The 12720-nt window shown below is 46.8% G+C and overlaps 1 protein-coding gene across 1 annotated transcript in view; it reads left to right on the forward strand.

The window, feature by feature from the left end:
- The window catches only part of LOC124595057 (cAMP-dependent protein kinase catalytic subunit 3-like), a 322287-nt gene that overhangs the window by 151323 nt on the left and 158244 nt on the right, over positions 1 to 12720 (forward strand). The window lies entirely within an intron of this gene.

The following is a 12720-nucleotide window of genomic DNA, read 5'->3' on the forward strand; positions in this document are numbered from 1 at the left end:
GTTCAGCAGATTGCCCAGTCTATAAGAAAGAAAAAAAGATACAGGAGTATAAGTCTCTTGATCGTTTAAGCTACACAGAGGCCCGTAAGAAATATGCACGATTGCACCCTGTGTCCATGACATCTAGTTACGCCTTAGTTACATCTTCATCCCTTCCTCCCCCTTCCTTACCCCCGTCCCGGACCCCTCTCCTTCCCCCCTCCCCTGCGGCTCCCACACCTTCTCCTCTGGGCGCCGCTCCCCCTCCCCAGCCGGAGAAGTGTCCCACTCCTTCGGCGTCTGCCGGTCAAGGGCGCCTCTCCCGGGATGCCCCTTCCCGGCACCTTCCAGGTCAAAGGTCTGCTGCAGCGCGGCGACCGCGAGAGCCGCGGTCTATCGGCCCCCAGGTCGCCCGGTCTCTTTCTGTTCCTGATCTTGCTGCAGCTGGCTCCATTATGCCACACAGCCCTCCTCGATCTCAGCCTGAAAAGAAGAAGAAACATAAGTCCCGGGACAAAGAGCCTCTGGTGTCACCGGAGGTCCCTTCCCCGGCTTCACAACCGGATTCTGACCTGTCGTTTATGGATGTCGCCCCCTCCTTGTCGGTGACGGGTGGGGACCCGGCGGTATGACTGGATTTAGCGTGTTCAGCCCTCATTTAAACCATCGTTCTGTGGTTCTCCAATGGAATTGTAATGGCTACTATCGTCACCTTCCGGAATTGAAATCCCTTCTTTCGTCCTACTCAGCAGCTTGTGTGGTTCTCCAGGAATCTCATTTTACTGATGCTCACTCACCGACCCTCCGTGGGTTCCGTGTTTTCTGTCGTAATCGGGTCGGACCCTTGCGGGCTTCTGGTGGCGTTTGTACGTTGGTCCGTACAGACATTGCTAGCACGTGGATTCCTCTCCAAACTACATTGGAAGCAGTTGCTGTTAGGGTCCACTTAGACTCTGCAGTCACAGTATGCAATCTTTATCTCCCTCCTGACAGGACTCTTACACCTGCTGCCTTAACCACCCTTCTTCAGCAACTTCCTCCTCCCTTCCTCCTCCTTGGGGATTTTAATGCTCATCATCCTTTGTGGGGCAGTGCCTTTCCATCTAGACGAGGTCTTCTTATCGACCAATTTATTGCAGACCACGACCTGTGCCTTCTTAATGATGGCTCCCCTACTCATTTCAGTTCTGGTCATGGTACCTTTTCTGCCATTGATCTTTCTCTTTCTTCTCCCTCTCTCCTCCCTTCATTACACTGGTCGCCACACGACGACCTTTGTGATAGTGACCATTTCCCGTTGATTATCACGCTCCCTTCCCGCTCCCCGATGGAGAGGTTACCTCGTTGGTCTTTCCACCGCGCCGATTGGCCTCTATATACTGCACAGGTCGAGTTTTCTCCCTCTTTGTCGGGTTGTATTGATGACGTCCTACGTGACGTGTCTGACGCGATTGTTCGCGCTGCTAACCTTGCTGTCCCGCGCTCATCTGGACAATTTCGTCGTCGGCAAGTCCCGTGGTGGAGTACGGCCATTGCCATTGCCATCCGTGATCGCCGTCGAGCTTTGCAACAGTTTAAGAGACACCCATCTGTAGCCAGCCTTTCTACCTTTAAGCGCCTTCGCGCTAAAGCCCGTTATTTAATCAAACAGAGCAAGCGGATATGTTGGGAACGATTCGTTTCTTCCCTTGGTTCCACTGTCCCTCTGTCACGGGTATGGGCTACACTTCGCTCTCTCCAAGGTTGCCATCGGCAGTCCACCCTCCCAGGCCTTCACCTCCCAGATGGCATTTGTACGGACCCATTAGTTCTCGCAGAACATCTTGCGACCCATTTTGCAGTGGCATCAGCGTCGGCCTCCTATCCAGCTGCTTTCCTTCATCAAAAACAGCAGGCTGAAGCTGTCACCTTATGTTTCACCACTTGTGAGTCAGAATCTTACAACGAACCTTTCACTGAATGGGAATTTCTTTCTGCTCTATCTGCTTCTCATGATACAGCTCCTGGCCCAGATTCCATTCATAACCAGCTGCTTCAACATCTCAGTGCTCCACAATGGCACCATCTTCTTCGGGTGTTTAACCGTATCTGGCTCCAGGGTGACTTCCCTTCTCAGTGGAGGGATAGCATTGTGGTTCCTGTCCTTAAGCCTGGTCAGAACCCCCTATCTGTTGACAGCTATCGGCCAATTAGTTTGACCAATGTTGGTTGTAAGTTACTTGAACGGCTGGTAGCCCGTCGGCTCACTTGGGTCCTCGAATCTCGGGATCTATTGTCCCCTTACCAGTGTGGCTTTCGAGAGGGACGATCTCCAATCGATCATTTGCTTCGCTTGGAATCCGCAGTTCGGCAGGCTTTTTCCCAGCGCCGCCATTTGGTTGCAGTGTTTTTTGACCTTCGCAAGGCCTATGACACGGCCTGGCGCCATCACATCTTACTAACCCTTCATCAGTGGGGTCTTCGGGGCCCACTCCCGATTTTTATCCGCCAGTTCCTGATCCATCGGTCATTCAGAGTTCGAGTTGGTACTGCTTTTAGTTCTCCACGGACCCAGGAGACGGGCATCCCACAGGGTTCTGTCTTGAGTGTCCTTCTTTTCCTCATTGCTATCGATGGACTTGTGGCCTCTGTCGGTCCCTTGGTCGCCCCTGCCCTGTATGTGGATGATTTCTGCATTTGGGTTAGTTCCTCCTCGATGCCATCTGCAGAACGGCAGCTCCAGGTGGCTATACGGCGTGCCTCTGCATGGACCCTCTCCCACGGGTTTCAATTCTCTCCTTTAAAATCGCGGGTGGTCCACTTCTGTCGCCGTACTACGGTCCACCCTGATCCAGAGCTCTATCTCGCTGCACAAAGATTGCCTGTGGTTCCACAGTTTCGTTTCCTAGGTCTTCTTTTCGACAACAAGCTCACTTGGCTGCCCCATATCAGACTCCTGAAGGTAGGATGTTTCCGTAAACTCAATGTCCTTCGCTTCCTTGCCCACTCCTCCTGGGGTGCGGACCGTTCCCTCCTCCTCCGTCTTTATCGTGCTCTAGTTCTGTCACGTTTGGACTATGGTTGTCAAGTTTATGGTTCAGCTGCTCCTTCCACGCTGCACGTGCTGGATCCAGTCCACCATCGTGGTATCCGTTTGGCCACCGGTGCCTTCCCTACTAGCCCTGTTGATAGTCTCCTGGTTGAAGCTGGGATCCCCCCCCTTTCTGTTCGGCGGTCCCAGCTTCTGGTGTCTTATGCCCTTACTATCCGTTCTTCTCCCGCTCATCCTTCCTATTCTATCCTATTCCCAGACCATGGACGTCGCCCGCCTGACTCCCGCCCTCGGGCGGGTTTACCGGTTGGGCTGCGCCTTGCGTCTCTTACCCGTGATTTTCGGCTTCCTTCTTTGTCCTGTCTTCCTCGCTCCCTCCCCTCCACCCCTCCTTGGTTAGTTCCTCGGCCTCGAATTCGGATGGATCTCCGCCGCGGTCCGAAAGATTCCATCCCCCCGGTGGTGTTCCGTTCCTTTTTCCGCCAAATTTTGTGGGAGTTTCGGGATGCTGTTGTTTTTTACACTGATGGCTCTAAATCTGCTGATCATGTTGGGTATGCCTTCACGTCCTTTGTTGGAACGGAAAATCATCTACTGCCACCCTCATGTGGGGTGTTTACTGCGGAATTGATGGCAATTTCCCGGGCCCTTACCTTTATTAAACAATCCCAACACAACCGCGTTTTGTTATGTACGGACTCGATGAGTGGCCTTCTTGCTATTGACCGGTGTTTTTCGCGCCATCCCTTGGTCTCTGCCATCCATGACCATCTCGCTGATCTTCACCGTGCTGCTTGTTCCATTGACTTCCTATGGGTCCCGGGCCATGTGGGTATCCCGGGTAATGAGCTCGCTGATCGTTTGGCTGGGGGAGCAGTTACTTACCCCCCGTTTCCTGTAACCCCTCCTGCAGCGGATTTACGGCTTCACATCAAATCCCACTTTGCACAGTCATGGGCCAATTCTTGGGAGGCTACTCCACTGTCTAATAAACTTCGTGCCATTAAGGTGAATACAGGCCCATGGCGTTCTTCCTTTAGCCTCTCCCGCAAGGACTCGACCACGCTGTGTCGTCTCCGCATTGGCCATACCAGGCTGACCCATGGTTTCCTTTTGCGTGATGAGCCACCCCCGCTATGTGGTTGTGGAGCCTTCCAGTCAGTGGCCCACATTTTGGTTGAATGCCCCCTTCTTTTGGCTCTGCGTGCTAAGTACAGACTCCCCCACACTTTACCTTTGATGTTGGCTGACGATTCCCGGATGGTCTCTCTGGTTCTAGGTTTCCTCCGGGAGAGTGGTTTTTATTCTCAGTTTTAAAGTTTTTAATCTCCCTCTGGTGTTGGGGCAGGGCGGTGAGTGTTTGGGTGTCTCCCACTGTAGGCAGTGTTCAGAGATTCCCGATTCACCTCCCTGACCGGAATCCTCTTTTCTTCCCTTTTACTCTGTTTTTACCCCTTCTTTTTAAGGCTTGGTTAGTTTTTCTATTCCCATACGTACTTTCTGCATTATAGCAGTTGTACCTTTTAAGTCACAGGTGGTCTTGCCTATGCTGTTTCAGCATAGTGTTGGGTTCGTTCTCTTGCCAACTTCCCTCATTTGTTTTTACTAATGACAACGTGACTGCCCTTTTACGTTTCCCCTTTATCCGTTTTATTTTTCTGACTATACTGAGATGTCCCGTTAGCAGAATGGAGTCTATTTGAAACAAGGGACTGATGACCTTGCTGTTTGGTCCCTTTAACCTCAAACAACCAACCAACCAACCAACCAACCATTTCTAAGTAAGGACAGTGTAAAGGGTTCAGTACGACATATCCTTAAAAATGAGGCAAGCTTCTCCTTGATAACATTTTTCATTTTTAAAACGTGCTTCCGGAGGATGGCTCGCAGCGGCGAGGCCGGTAGCTAAGCTTTCGCTGCCCTTTGACCTTTGAGGTAAGCCTTCTTTGTGGCAACCTTTTGGTTTTAAAACGGTCTTTTAGGCAACGAGAAACTCCTGGCTTGTACTGGCGGATTTTCAAAGCACGCATCAGTCGTGAGTATGGCTTTTGGACTGTGCGCAGTGTTAGTAGCCTGCAAGCCATACTTACTTGAAACCCTTGCACATGTGATTTAGGTTTTCCGTGATTTCCCTAAATCGCTCCAGGCAAATGCCGGGATGGTTCCTTTGAAAGGGCACGGCCGACTTCCTTCCCCATCCTTCCGTAATCCTATGAGACCGATAACTTCGCTGTTTGGTCTCTTTCCCCAAACAACCAACCAACCAACCTTGCACATGACGGCCGAGTACATGTTGCCCGACATGCCACTGCATGCCTATTCCAGTTGAAATATGGGGAAATTCTTTTAGTTATTACATGTTGTCATAGCTAATAATATTTTTAATAACTACTGAAAAAAAAACTGAGTAATACTAGCGTTATTTATTTAATCGAACTTCAGCTAAATTAAATGTGTTGAAAGAAATCATTTTCCTGTCATGCTGTTCCTTTGTTTAGATTACTAGATTTTTGCAATTAAAACATATAACGGCGTCTCCTGTACACATGCAAAATAACTGCCATAGCCAGCATGGCCACAACAACCACAGATAAGAAGAAAAAGCCTCAGCCCGCACCGAGTTTGAGTACGACAAAGACTTGCAGAATCTTAAATTAATTTTAGGTCAGTTTTTGTGTCTTCTTCTATGATAATTGTGCCCAAGAGCCACATTGGTTTTGCTGCGTTGTTACTAAGAACGCCGTTACTCTCTACGACTGTGCTGATCATGCATGCTATAACCATATAACTTAGTTTTTTGTAATGTCGATTGATAAATGTAAGGTGCCGAAATGAGCTAATTACAAATGAAGAGAAGTAATGTATTTACTTCAAATAAGAAAACAGCCCATCACAGGAAAACAACTTTTCTCAAGCTGAGGAGAACGCTGTTACTTAAGGAGAACGCTGTTACTTTGTCCATGTGATTTTGTACCAGAAGCCTTTACTCAATGTGTTGTCTGTCTGACGTTTTCTGTTTTTCTCAGTGGAAAAGCTAACAGGTGAAAAATGCTGAACAGTAGTCCTCGGTAGCATCCTTTGACACGATAACTATTGAATCCAAGAAAAACCAGTATGGTGATGCCCTGGTGTTAATATCACAGAACAAAGATACAATAAGTACTGAGAGAGTACAGTCAAGTGGAGATCCCAGTCAGGCACAAAACAGAGGTCACGGTGTTCCATCTCCATGATAGAGAGACTCAGGAGAATTTACACTTGCTGTTTGATTGGATCGAAGTTTCCCGTAACTACGTTCCTGAACATGTAGGTTTCAATCTCGGATACTCCCATTAAGAGCTGCACTGAAAGAAGCTTGACTCACCAGTGAATCTACTCCACAAATGGCTCTGAGCACTATGGGACTTAACATCTGAGGTCATCAGTCCCCTTGAACTTAGAACTACTTACACCTAACTAACCTAAGGACAGCACACACATCCATGCCCGAGGCAGGATTCGAACCTGCGACCGTAGCTGTCGCGCGGTTCCAGACTGAAGCGTCTAGAACCGCTCGGCCACTCCGGCCGGCTCTACTCCACATAATAGCCGTAAACACCTGTAGAGCAAATTCAGAAATGCTACGCTGTTCCGCAATTTCACATGTATACGCAGCTGCTATATATTCTGCCCTTACTTGGGAAAACCGCACGTGTACAACTAAGGAAGGTGTATATCTGATCCCGGCGGGGTCAGGGATTTTATCTGCCTCGTGATGACTGGCTGTTGCGTGATGTCCTTAGGTTAGTTAGGTTTAAGTAGTTCTAAGTTATAGGGGACTGATGACCATAGATGTTCAGTCCGATAGTGCTCAGAGCCATTTGAATCTTTTTTTTTTTTTTTTTTTTGTATATCTGAATGAGGCCATGAAGACCATTACTGGCAACGCCGTACCTACTCCTATTCAATGGCTGTCTGTTCTGTTCTGTTTAATACTCCTCCTTAAAATTTCATAAGAAAAACCGCCAACGAGGAAGTTCTTAATAACATATGGTCTCGTAAGAACTCAGTTCTCAAACAGCGCTTTCAAACCAGCTGTACGCCTGAAGTCACCTTAGGTCGATCTTTGGGTCACAGACTTCTTCCACGTCACGGGTAGGTGGACGGAACGCCCACCTACTTCAAAACCTAACGACGAAGGCTGCAGGGTTCGATCTACCACGTCACGATGATAGACTAAGCCGCATCCGAACGGGCTAAGTGAATTTCGACCACATCTTGAAGTGGCGTTACGCGATGGTGCTGTGTGTGAGTGTGGTGCGGAGGTAGAGACAATAAGATACGTTGCAATGAGGTGCCCACTCCAAGGTCTTAAAGCAAGTCCGAAAGATTTACATGAAGTGACTTGTGTTGCGATATGGTTGTCAGATTTAAACACTAATGTACAGGGTGTTACAAAAAGGTACGGCCAAACTTTCAGGAAACATTCCTCACACACAAATAAAGAAAAGATGTTATGTGGACATGTGTCCGGAAACACTTAATTTCCATGTTAGAGCTCATTTTAGTTTCGTCAGTATGTACTGTACTTCCTCGATTCACCGCCAGTTGGCCCAGTTGATGGAAGGTAATGTTGACTTCGGTGCTTGTGTTGACATGCGACTCATTGCTCTACAGTACTAGCATCAAGCACATCAGTACGTAGCATCAACAGGTTAGTGTTCATCACGAACGTGGTTTTGCAGTCAGTGCAATGTTTACAAATGCGGAGTTGGCAGATGCCCATGTGATGTATGGATTAGCACGGGGCTACAGTTTACAAGTACGACACAAAATGTGGATCATGCACGATGGAGCTCCTGCACATTTCAGTAGAAGTGTTCGTACGCTTTTCAACAACAGATTGGTTGACCGATGGACTGGTAGAGGCGGACCAATTCCATGGCCTCCACGCTCTCCTGACCTCAACCCTCTTGACTTTCATTTATGGGGGCATTTGAAAGCTCTTGTCTACGCAACCCCAGTACCAAATGTAGAGACTCTTCGTGCTCGAGCCGCGCGGGATTAGCCGAGCGGTCAAGGCGCTGCAGTCATGGACTGTGCGGCTGATCCCGGCGGAGGTTCGAGTCCTCCCTCGGGCATGGGTGTGTGTGTTTGTCCTTAGTATAATTTAGATTAAGTAGTGTGTAAGGTTAGGGACTGATGACCCTAGCAGTTAAGTCCCATAAGATTTCAAACACATTTGAACCATTTTTTTTCTTCGTGCTCGTATTGTGGACGGCTGTGATACAATACGCCATTCTCCAGGGCTGCATCAGCGCATCAGGGATTCCATGCGACGGAGGGTGGATGCATGTATCCTCGCTAACGGAGGACATTTTGAACATTTCCTGTAACAAAGTGAAGTCACGCTGGTACGTTCTGTTGCTGTGTGTTTCCATTCCATGATTAATGTGATTTGAAGAGAAGTAATAAAATGAGCTCCAACATGGAAAGTAAGCGTTTCCGGACACATGTCCACATAACGTATTTTCTTTCTTTGTGTGTGAGGAATGTTTCCTGAAAGTTTGGCCGTACCTTTTTGTAACACCCTGTATAAATCTGGTATATTGTGTATGTGTAAGGGTATATTTGGTAATACCATTCGAAAGAGCAATTATCCTTTGAGCTTATTGGAAATCTCAGGGTATTAATTTTTAACCTACGGCAGCTTGTTGAAAACACATCACACGTTGTTGGTAAGGCGGGTACCAGGTTGAGATTCATTGGGAGAGTGCTTAGAAAATGTAGTCCATCAACAAAGGAGGTGGCTTACAAAACACTCGTTCGACCTATACTTGAGTATTGCTCATCAGTGTGGGATCCGTACCAGATCGGTTTGACGGAGGAGATAGAGAAGATCCAAAGAAGAGCGGCGCGTTTAGTTACCGGGTTATTTGGTAACCGTGATAGCGTTACGGAGATGTTTAATAAACTCAAGTGGCAGACTCTGCAAGAGAGGCGCTCTGCATCGCGGTGTAGCTTGCTCGCCAGGTTTCTAGAGGGTGCGTTTCTGGATGAGGTATCGAATATATTTCTTCCCCCTACTTATACCTCCCGAGGAGATCACGAATGTAAAATTAGAGAGATTAGAGCGCGCACGGAGGCTTTCAGACAGTCGTTCTTCCCGCGAACCATACGCGACTGGAACAGGAAAGGGAGGGGATGACAGTGGCGCGTAAAGTGCCCTCCGCCACACACCGTTGGGTGGCTTGCGGAGTATAAATGTAGATGTAGATGTAGAACCAATATTTAGTTTGTACTGTAATCTACACTAAACGTAACGACTGCGCCGCACTTGGTTGTATTCCACGTCCTTACTATCGAGACTGTTCAGTCTGGTCCATAATGTCTCGTGCGACGGGACACATGTCGTCTCTGAGCAGCAATTTTTTCGTTAGGCTAGCACGTGAGCCGCTGCTGAGGGGGCCCCGTCCTTCGCCCCGCCTCCCAGCCACTGTGCGACGTGACGCGGACGGCGAACGCAGTGCCTAAGCGTAAACAGCCGCAGCTGCCGGCCATTTCGTCAACACTCGGCACAAAGCCCACCCAGCCATTGGACAAGTTACGTACTCAGGCGAACTGTGCTACCGTGAAGCGCACATGAATAGGTCAGAAACATACACCTATGTGTTTGTTACTTCGCTAACAGCTACACAACTTGCGACAGAGGGTGCGTGGAGAGCCAGTACCGAGCGTGGTAACGCTGTGGTTAGCACACTGGACTTGCATTCGGGCGGTCGACGGTTCCTGGTTTAGGTTCTCCATGATTTCCCCAAATCGCTTCAGGAAAATGCCGGGATGGTTTCTTTGAAATGGCACGCCCGACTTCCTTCCCTAATCGGATAACACCGATTACCTCGCTGTTTTGTCTCGTCCACCAAATCAACCCCCACACACAGACTCCACTCCAGAGGAGAACCAATGCCTTTATTAATAAAGTTGCAATTTGCATGAAAATGGTGTGAGACGACGCGGCTATTTGGCTACACTTTTGATAATTTTTCTTATGTCTTGACTACTTTTTCATTTGTCCATCAATCTGACGCGTTTCGACTTAGTCATTTTCAAAGGCAAAGTACTAACTGTACCCTCAAATAATTCATGCTGCGACCATGAAACTTCATGCTGTAGGTCCTTCTCTTAATATTCTCTTCAGTGTGACACATTTTTCCCAACTGTCGATGACTTCACCGAGACCTGGGGGTTGTTGAATTCTGCATTTTGGTTTTTAAGAAAATGTTCTCTAAATCACCTCGTCATTCTGGAAATGGCTGCCGCTCAGTTTAGCCATCTAAAGTAGGGAGTGGTCACTGGATGCTATGTGAAGAGAATGTGCGGGACAGGCAAAATTTGGTAGCCCAAAGGAAGATAATGCGTGACTGTGTGTTTTTCAGAAAGACCTGGGCGTACCGAGAAGCAAAAACACCCCCGTCGAATTGGTTCCCGCGATGTTTCATCTTGATAGCCTCCGTTCTTCATTAGTATACTTGTATCACGGTTGGCGCCTTACGAGCATAACCTGTAAGTACCACACATAGCTAGTCCCAAATAACTGGATCACCATGCCCAATGACAGTTGGCTCTCCGCCTTCTTCCCCGCTTCTGAATAATAGTTTCTACTGCTGGCTTTGCTCCTTCGTCTCGGGGTCATAGTGACTCGTCCAGCACTTGTCCATGGAGGTCACCGGCTAAGGAAGTCATCTAAATAGGCCTCACACAGCTGCAAAACTTCCGCTGCTGCTATTTTTTGACTGCAGTAGTTTACGGACCATCAGACGCACTTTTTTGTTCAACAATTTGGCTCCAAAATCCAGGTGCGTCTTACACTCGAAATTAATATAAAAATGTCCAGTGTTCGATTAAAAGTTCACGCCAGTTATAAAAATGGGCATACGCTCGATGCTGTAGCAAATCTCTATCTGGCAATATTGGGTTCAACTAGAAGCAGCAGTTCACCGATGCGACGAACATGAGTTGCGGGGAATCACAAGCTTCCTAACACTATCTCCCTCCTGCCACATCACAAACCCAGAACACTGTCAAGCCTGTGATGCGTCTTCGCAGTCTACGGTGCCAGTGAACTTGAAAGGGATTTGGGCTATCGTTAACAGTAAACTGTTTATGTTACTAGCTAGTTTTTAATAGAATAAATAAAAGGCAATCATATGATGCAGAGCAACATGGAAACAGAGCAGCTGAGCGGAATTTCAGCCCTCCACCAACAGAAAAAACCATTAGAGATTGACGGATTAGTAACAAGAACTGAAAAAAATGGGGAAGATAAAATGTGTAAATAGAGGACTGAATGCAAAATAGTCAAAACTAGATGATGCCGTATTAAAATGAATTCAAAGACACTGTCAAAATGGCGTTGGGATTAATACAAGAATGATTCAGATATACGGTTGTAAACTTTTAGTTTGGCTTTGCAATCTAACAATGAAAAGGGTAAAAATGTTATTAAAATGCTTAAAGAAAGTGCGTCTTGTAGCCCGTAACGTCTCGTCGTCCGTAAAATACGCTATATGTGAGCAGCCTCGGAACCCAGCCGTTGACCTTTCTCATGTTCAAAATTGTGCAAGATGTTGAACTACTGACGGATAACTGATTTTCACTTGAACCATTGTGCCTCGATGGTGATATTCCGGTTTTGAGCTTCAAGACATCTACTTCCCTTGCGGTTCTTCGCAGAGAGATGGCTGTCGCATCGTTCTTCGCCATTCAGACGGGTTCTATAACACTGGAAGCGTCTGCGCCACTTAACCACGGTCATACAACAGTGCATTCTTGCTGTGCGCATCCTGGGAATGGTGGTTATCGCTGAAACAACCGGTTTTCGATTACACCGGTTTTTTTTAATCTCCAGTTTAACCCGACTGCTAAAACAACTCAAAAATCGCTTTCTTAAATTAAAGAGTTTAGATCTTTTAATGCTATTATTCAGCAATAAGCGTAGACATTGAACAGAGACTGAAAATTTCTAAGACTTCCTTAGACTTTTGCGCTATTTGTTCCAAGATACACAGCATTAAAATATCAAATGAGAAAGGTAAATTAAAGAAAACTTATCCCTATCACTGCCGGATCCTCATCTTGAAAAGTAAGCAGGAGGTCAACAGTATAAAAAATTCACCAGTATCCTTCTAATGGTGCTCATTTTTCAAATATATGCTCAAAGATGATGTTATAATCGAGAATGATACCACTATCTGCGAATTACGAGTAGTCAAGACTAAAGGGTGAAAACTGGGGTTTGAGGACTATTATTTGTCGTGTTAAGTTGTACATTTCCAAGGGCTACAAAAAGATAGACATATTATATACATACAAGCAGTATCCTGCTTCTTCGTATATTTATGGTAAACTAAGAATGAATTGTTAAGCTTTTATTTTGTTTCTGTTGCCATAACTTCCTTTCTCTTTCATTATTTAGTAGAAGTGGCAGAAAAATAAGTTTTCGTGTAGAATTTGTAGGTTCCTTTTCTGTAATTATTTAGAGTGGAAAAACTCGTTTATTAGTCAAATGTATCTTTTTACTGGGAATTTGAGTGCAACTAATTTTTGACAAAACCAAAAATGCTCTTTCAAAAAATATAGACGAACAATTTTGTTAGTACACAAAATATTAGGTTGGTGGTTAAGTTCGTAGCGTCGTCGTTTTGAATATTGGTATTCCGATTGGTACGGGT

The sequence above is a fragment of the Schistocerca americana genome, chromosome 2 (genome assembly GCF_021461395.2).
Source record: "Schistocerca americana isolate TAMUIC-IGC-003095 chromosome 2, iqSchAmer2.1, whole genome shotgun sequence".
NCBI classification, from domain to species: Eukaryota; Metazoa; Arthropoda; class Insecta; order Orthoptera; family Acrididae; genus Schistocerca; species Schistocerca americana.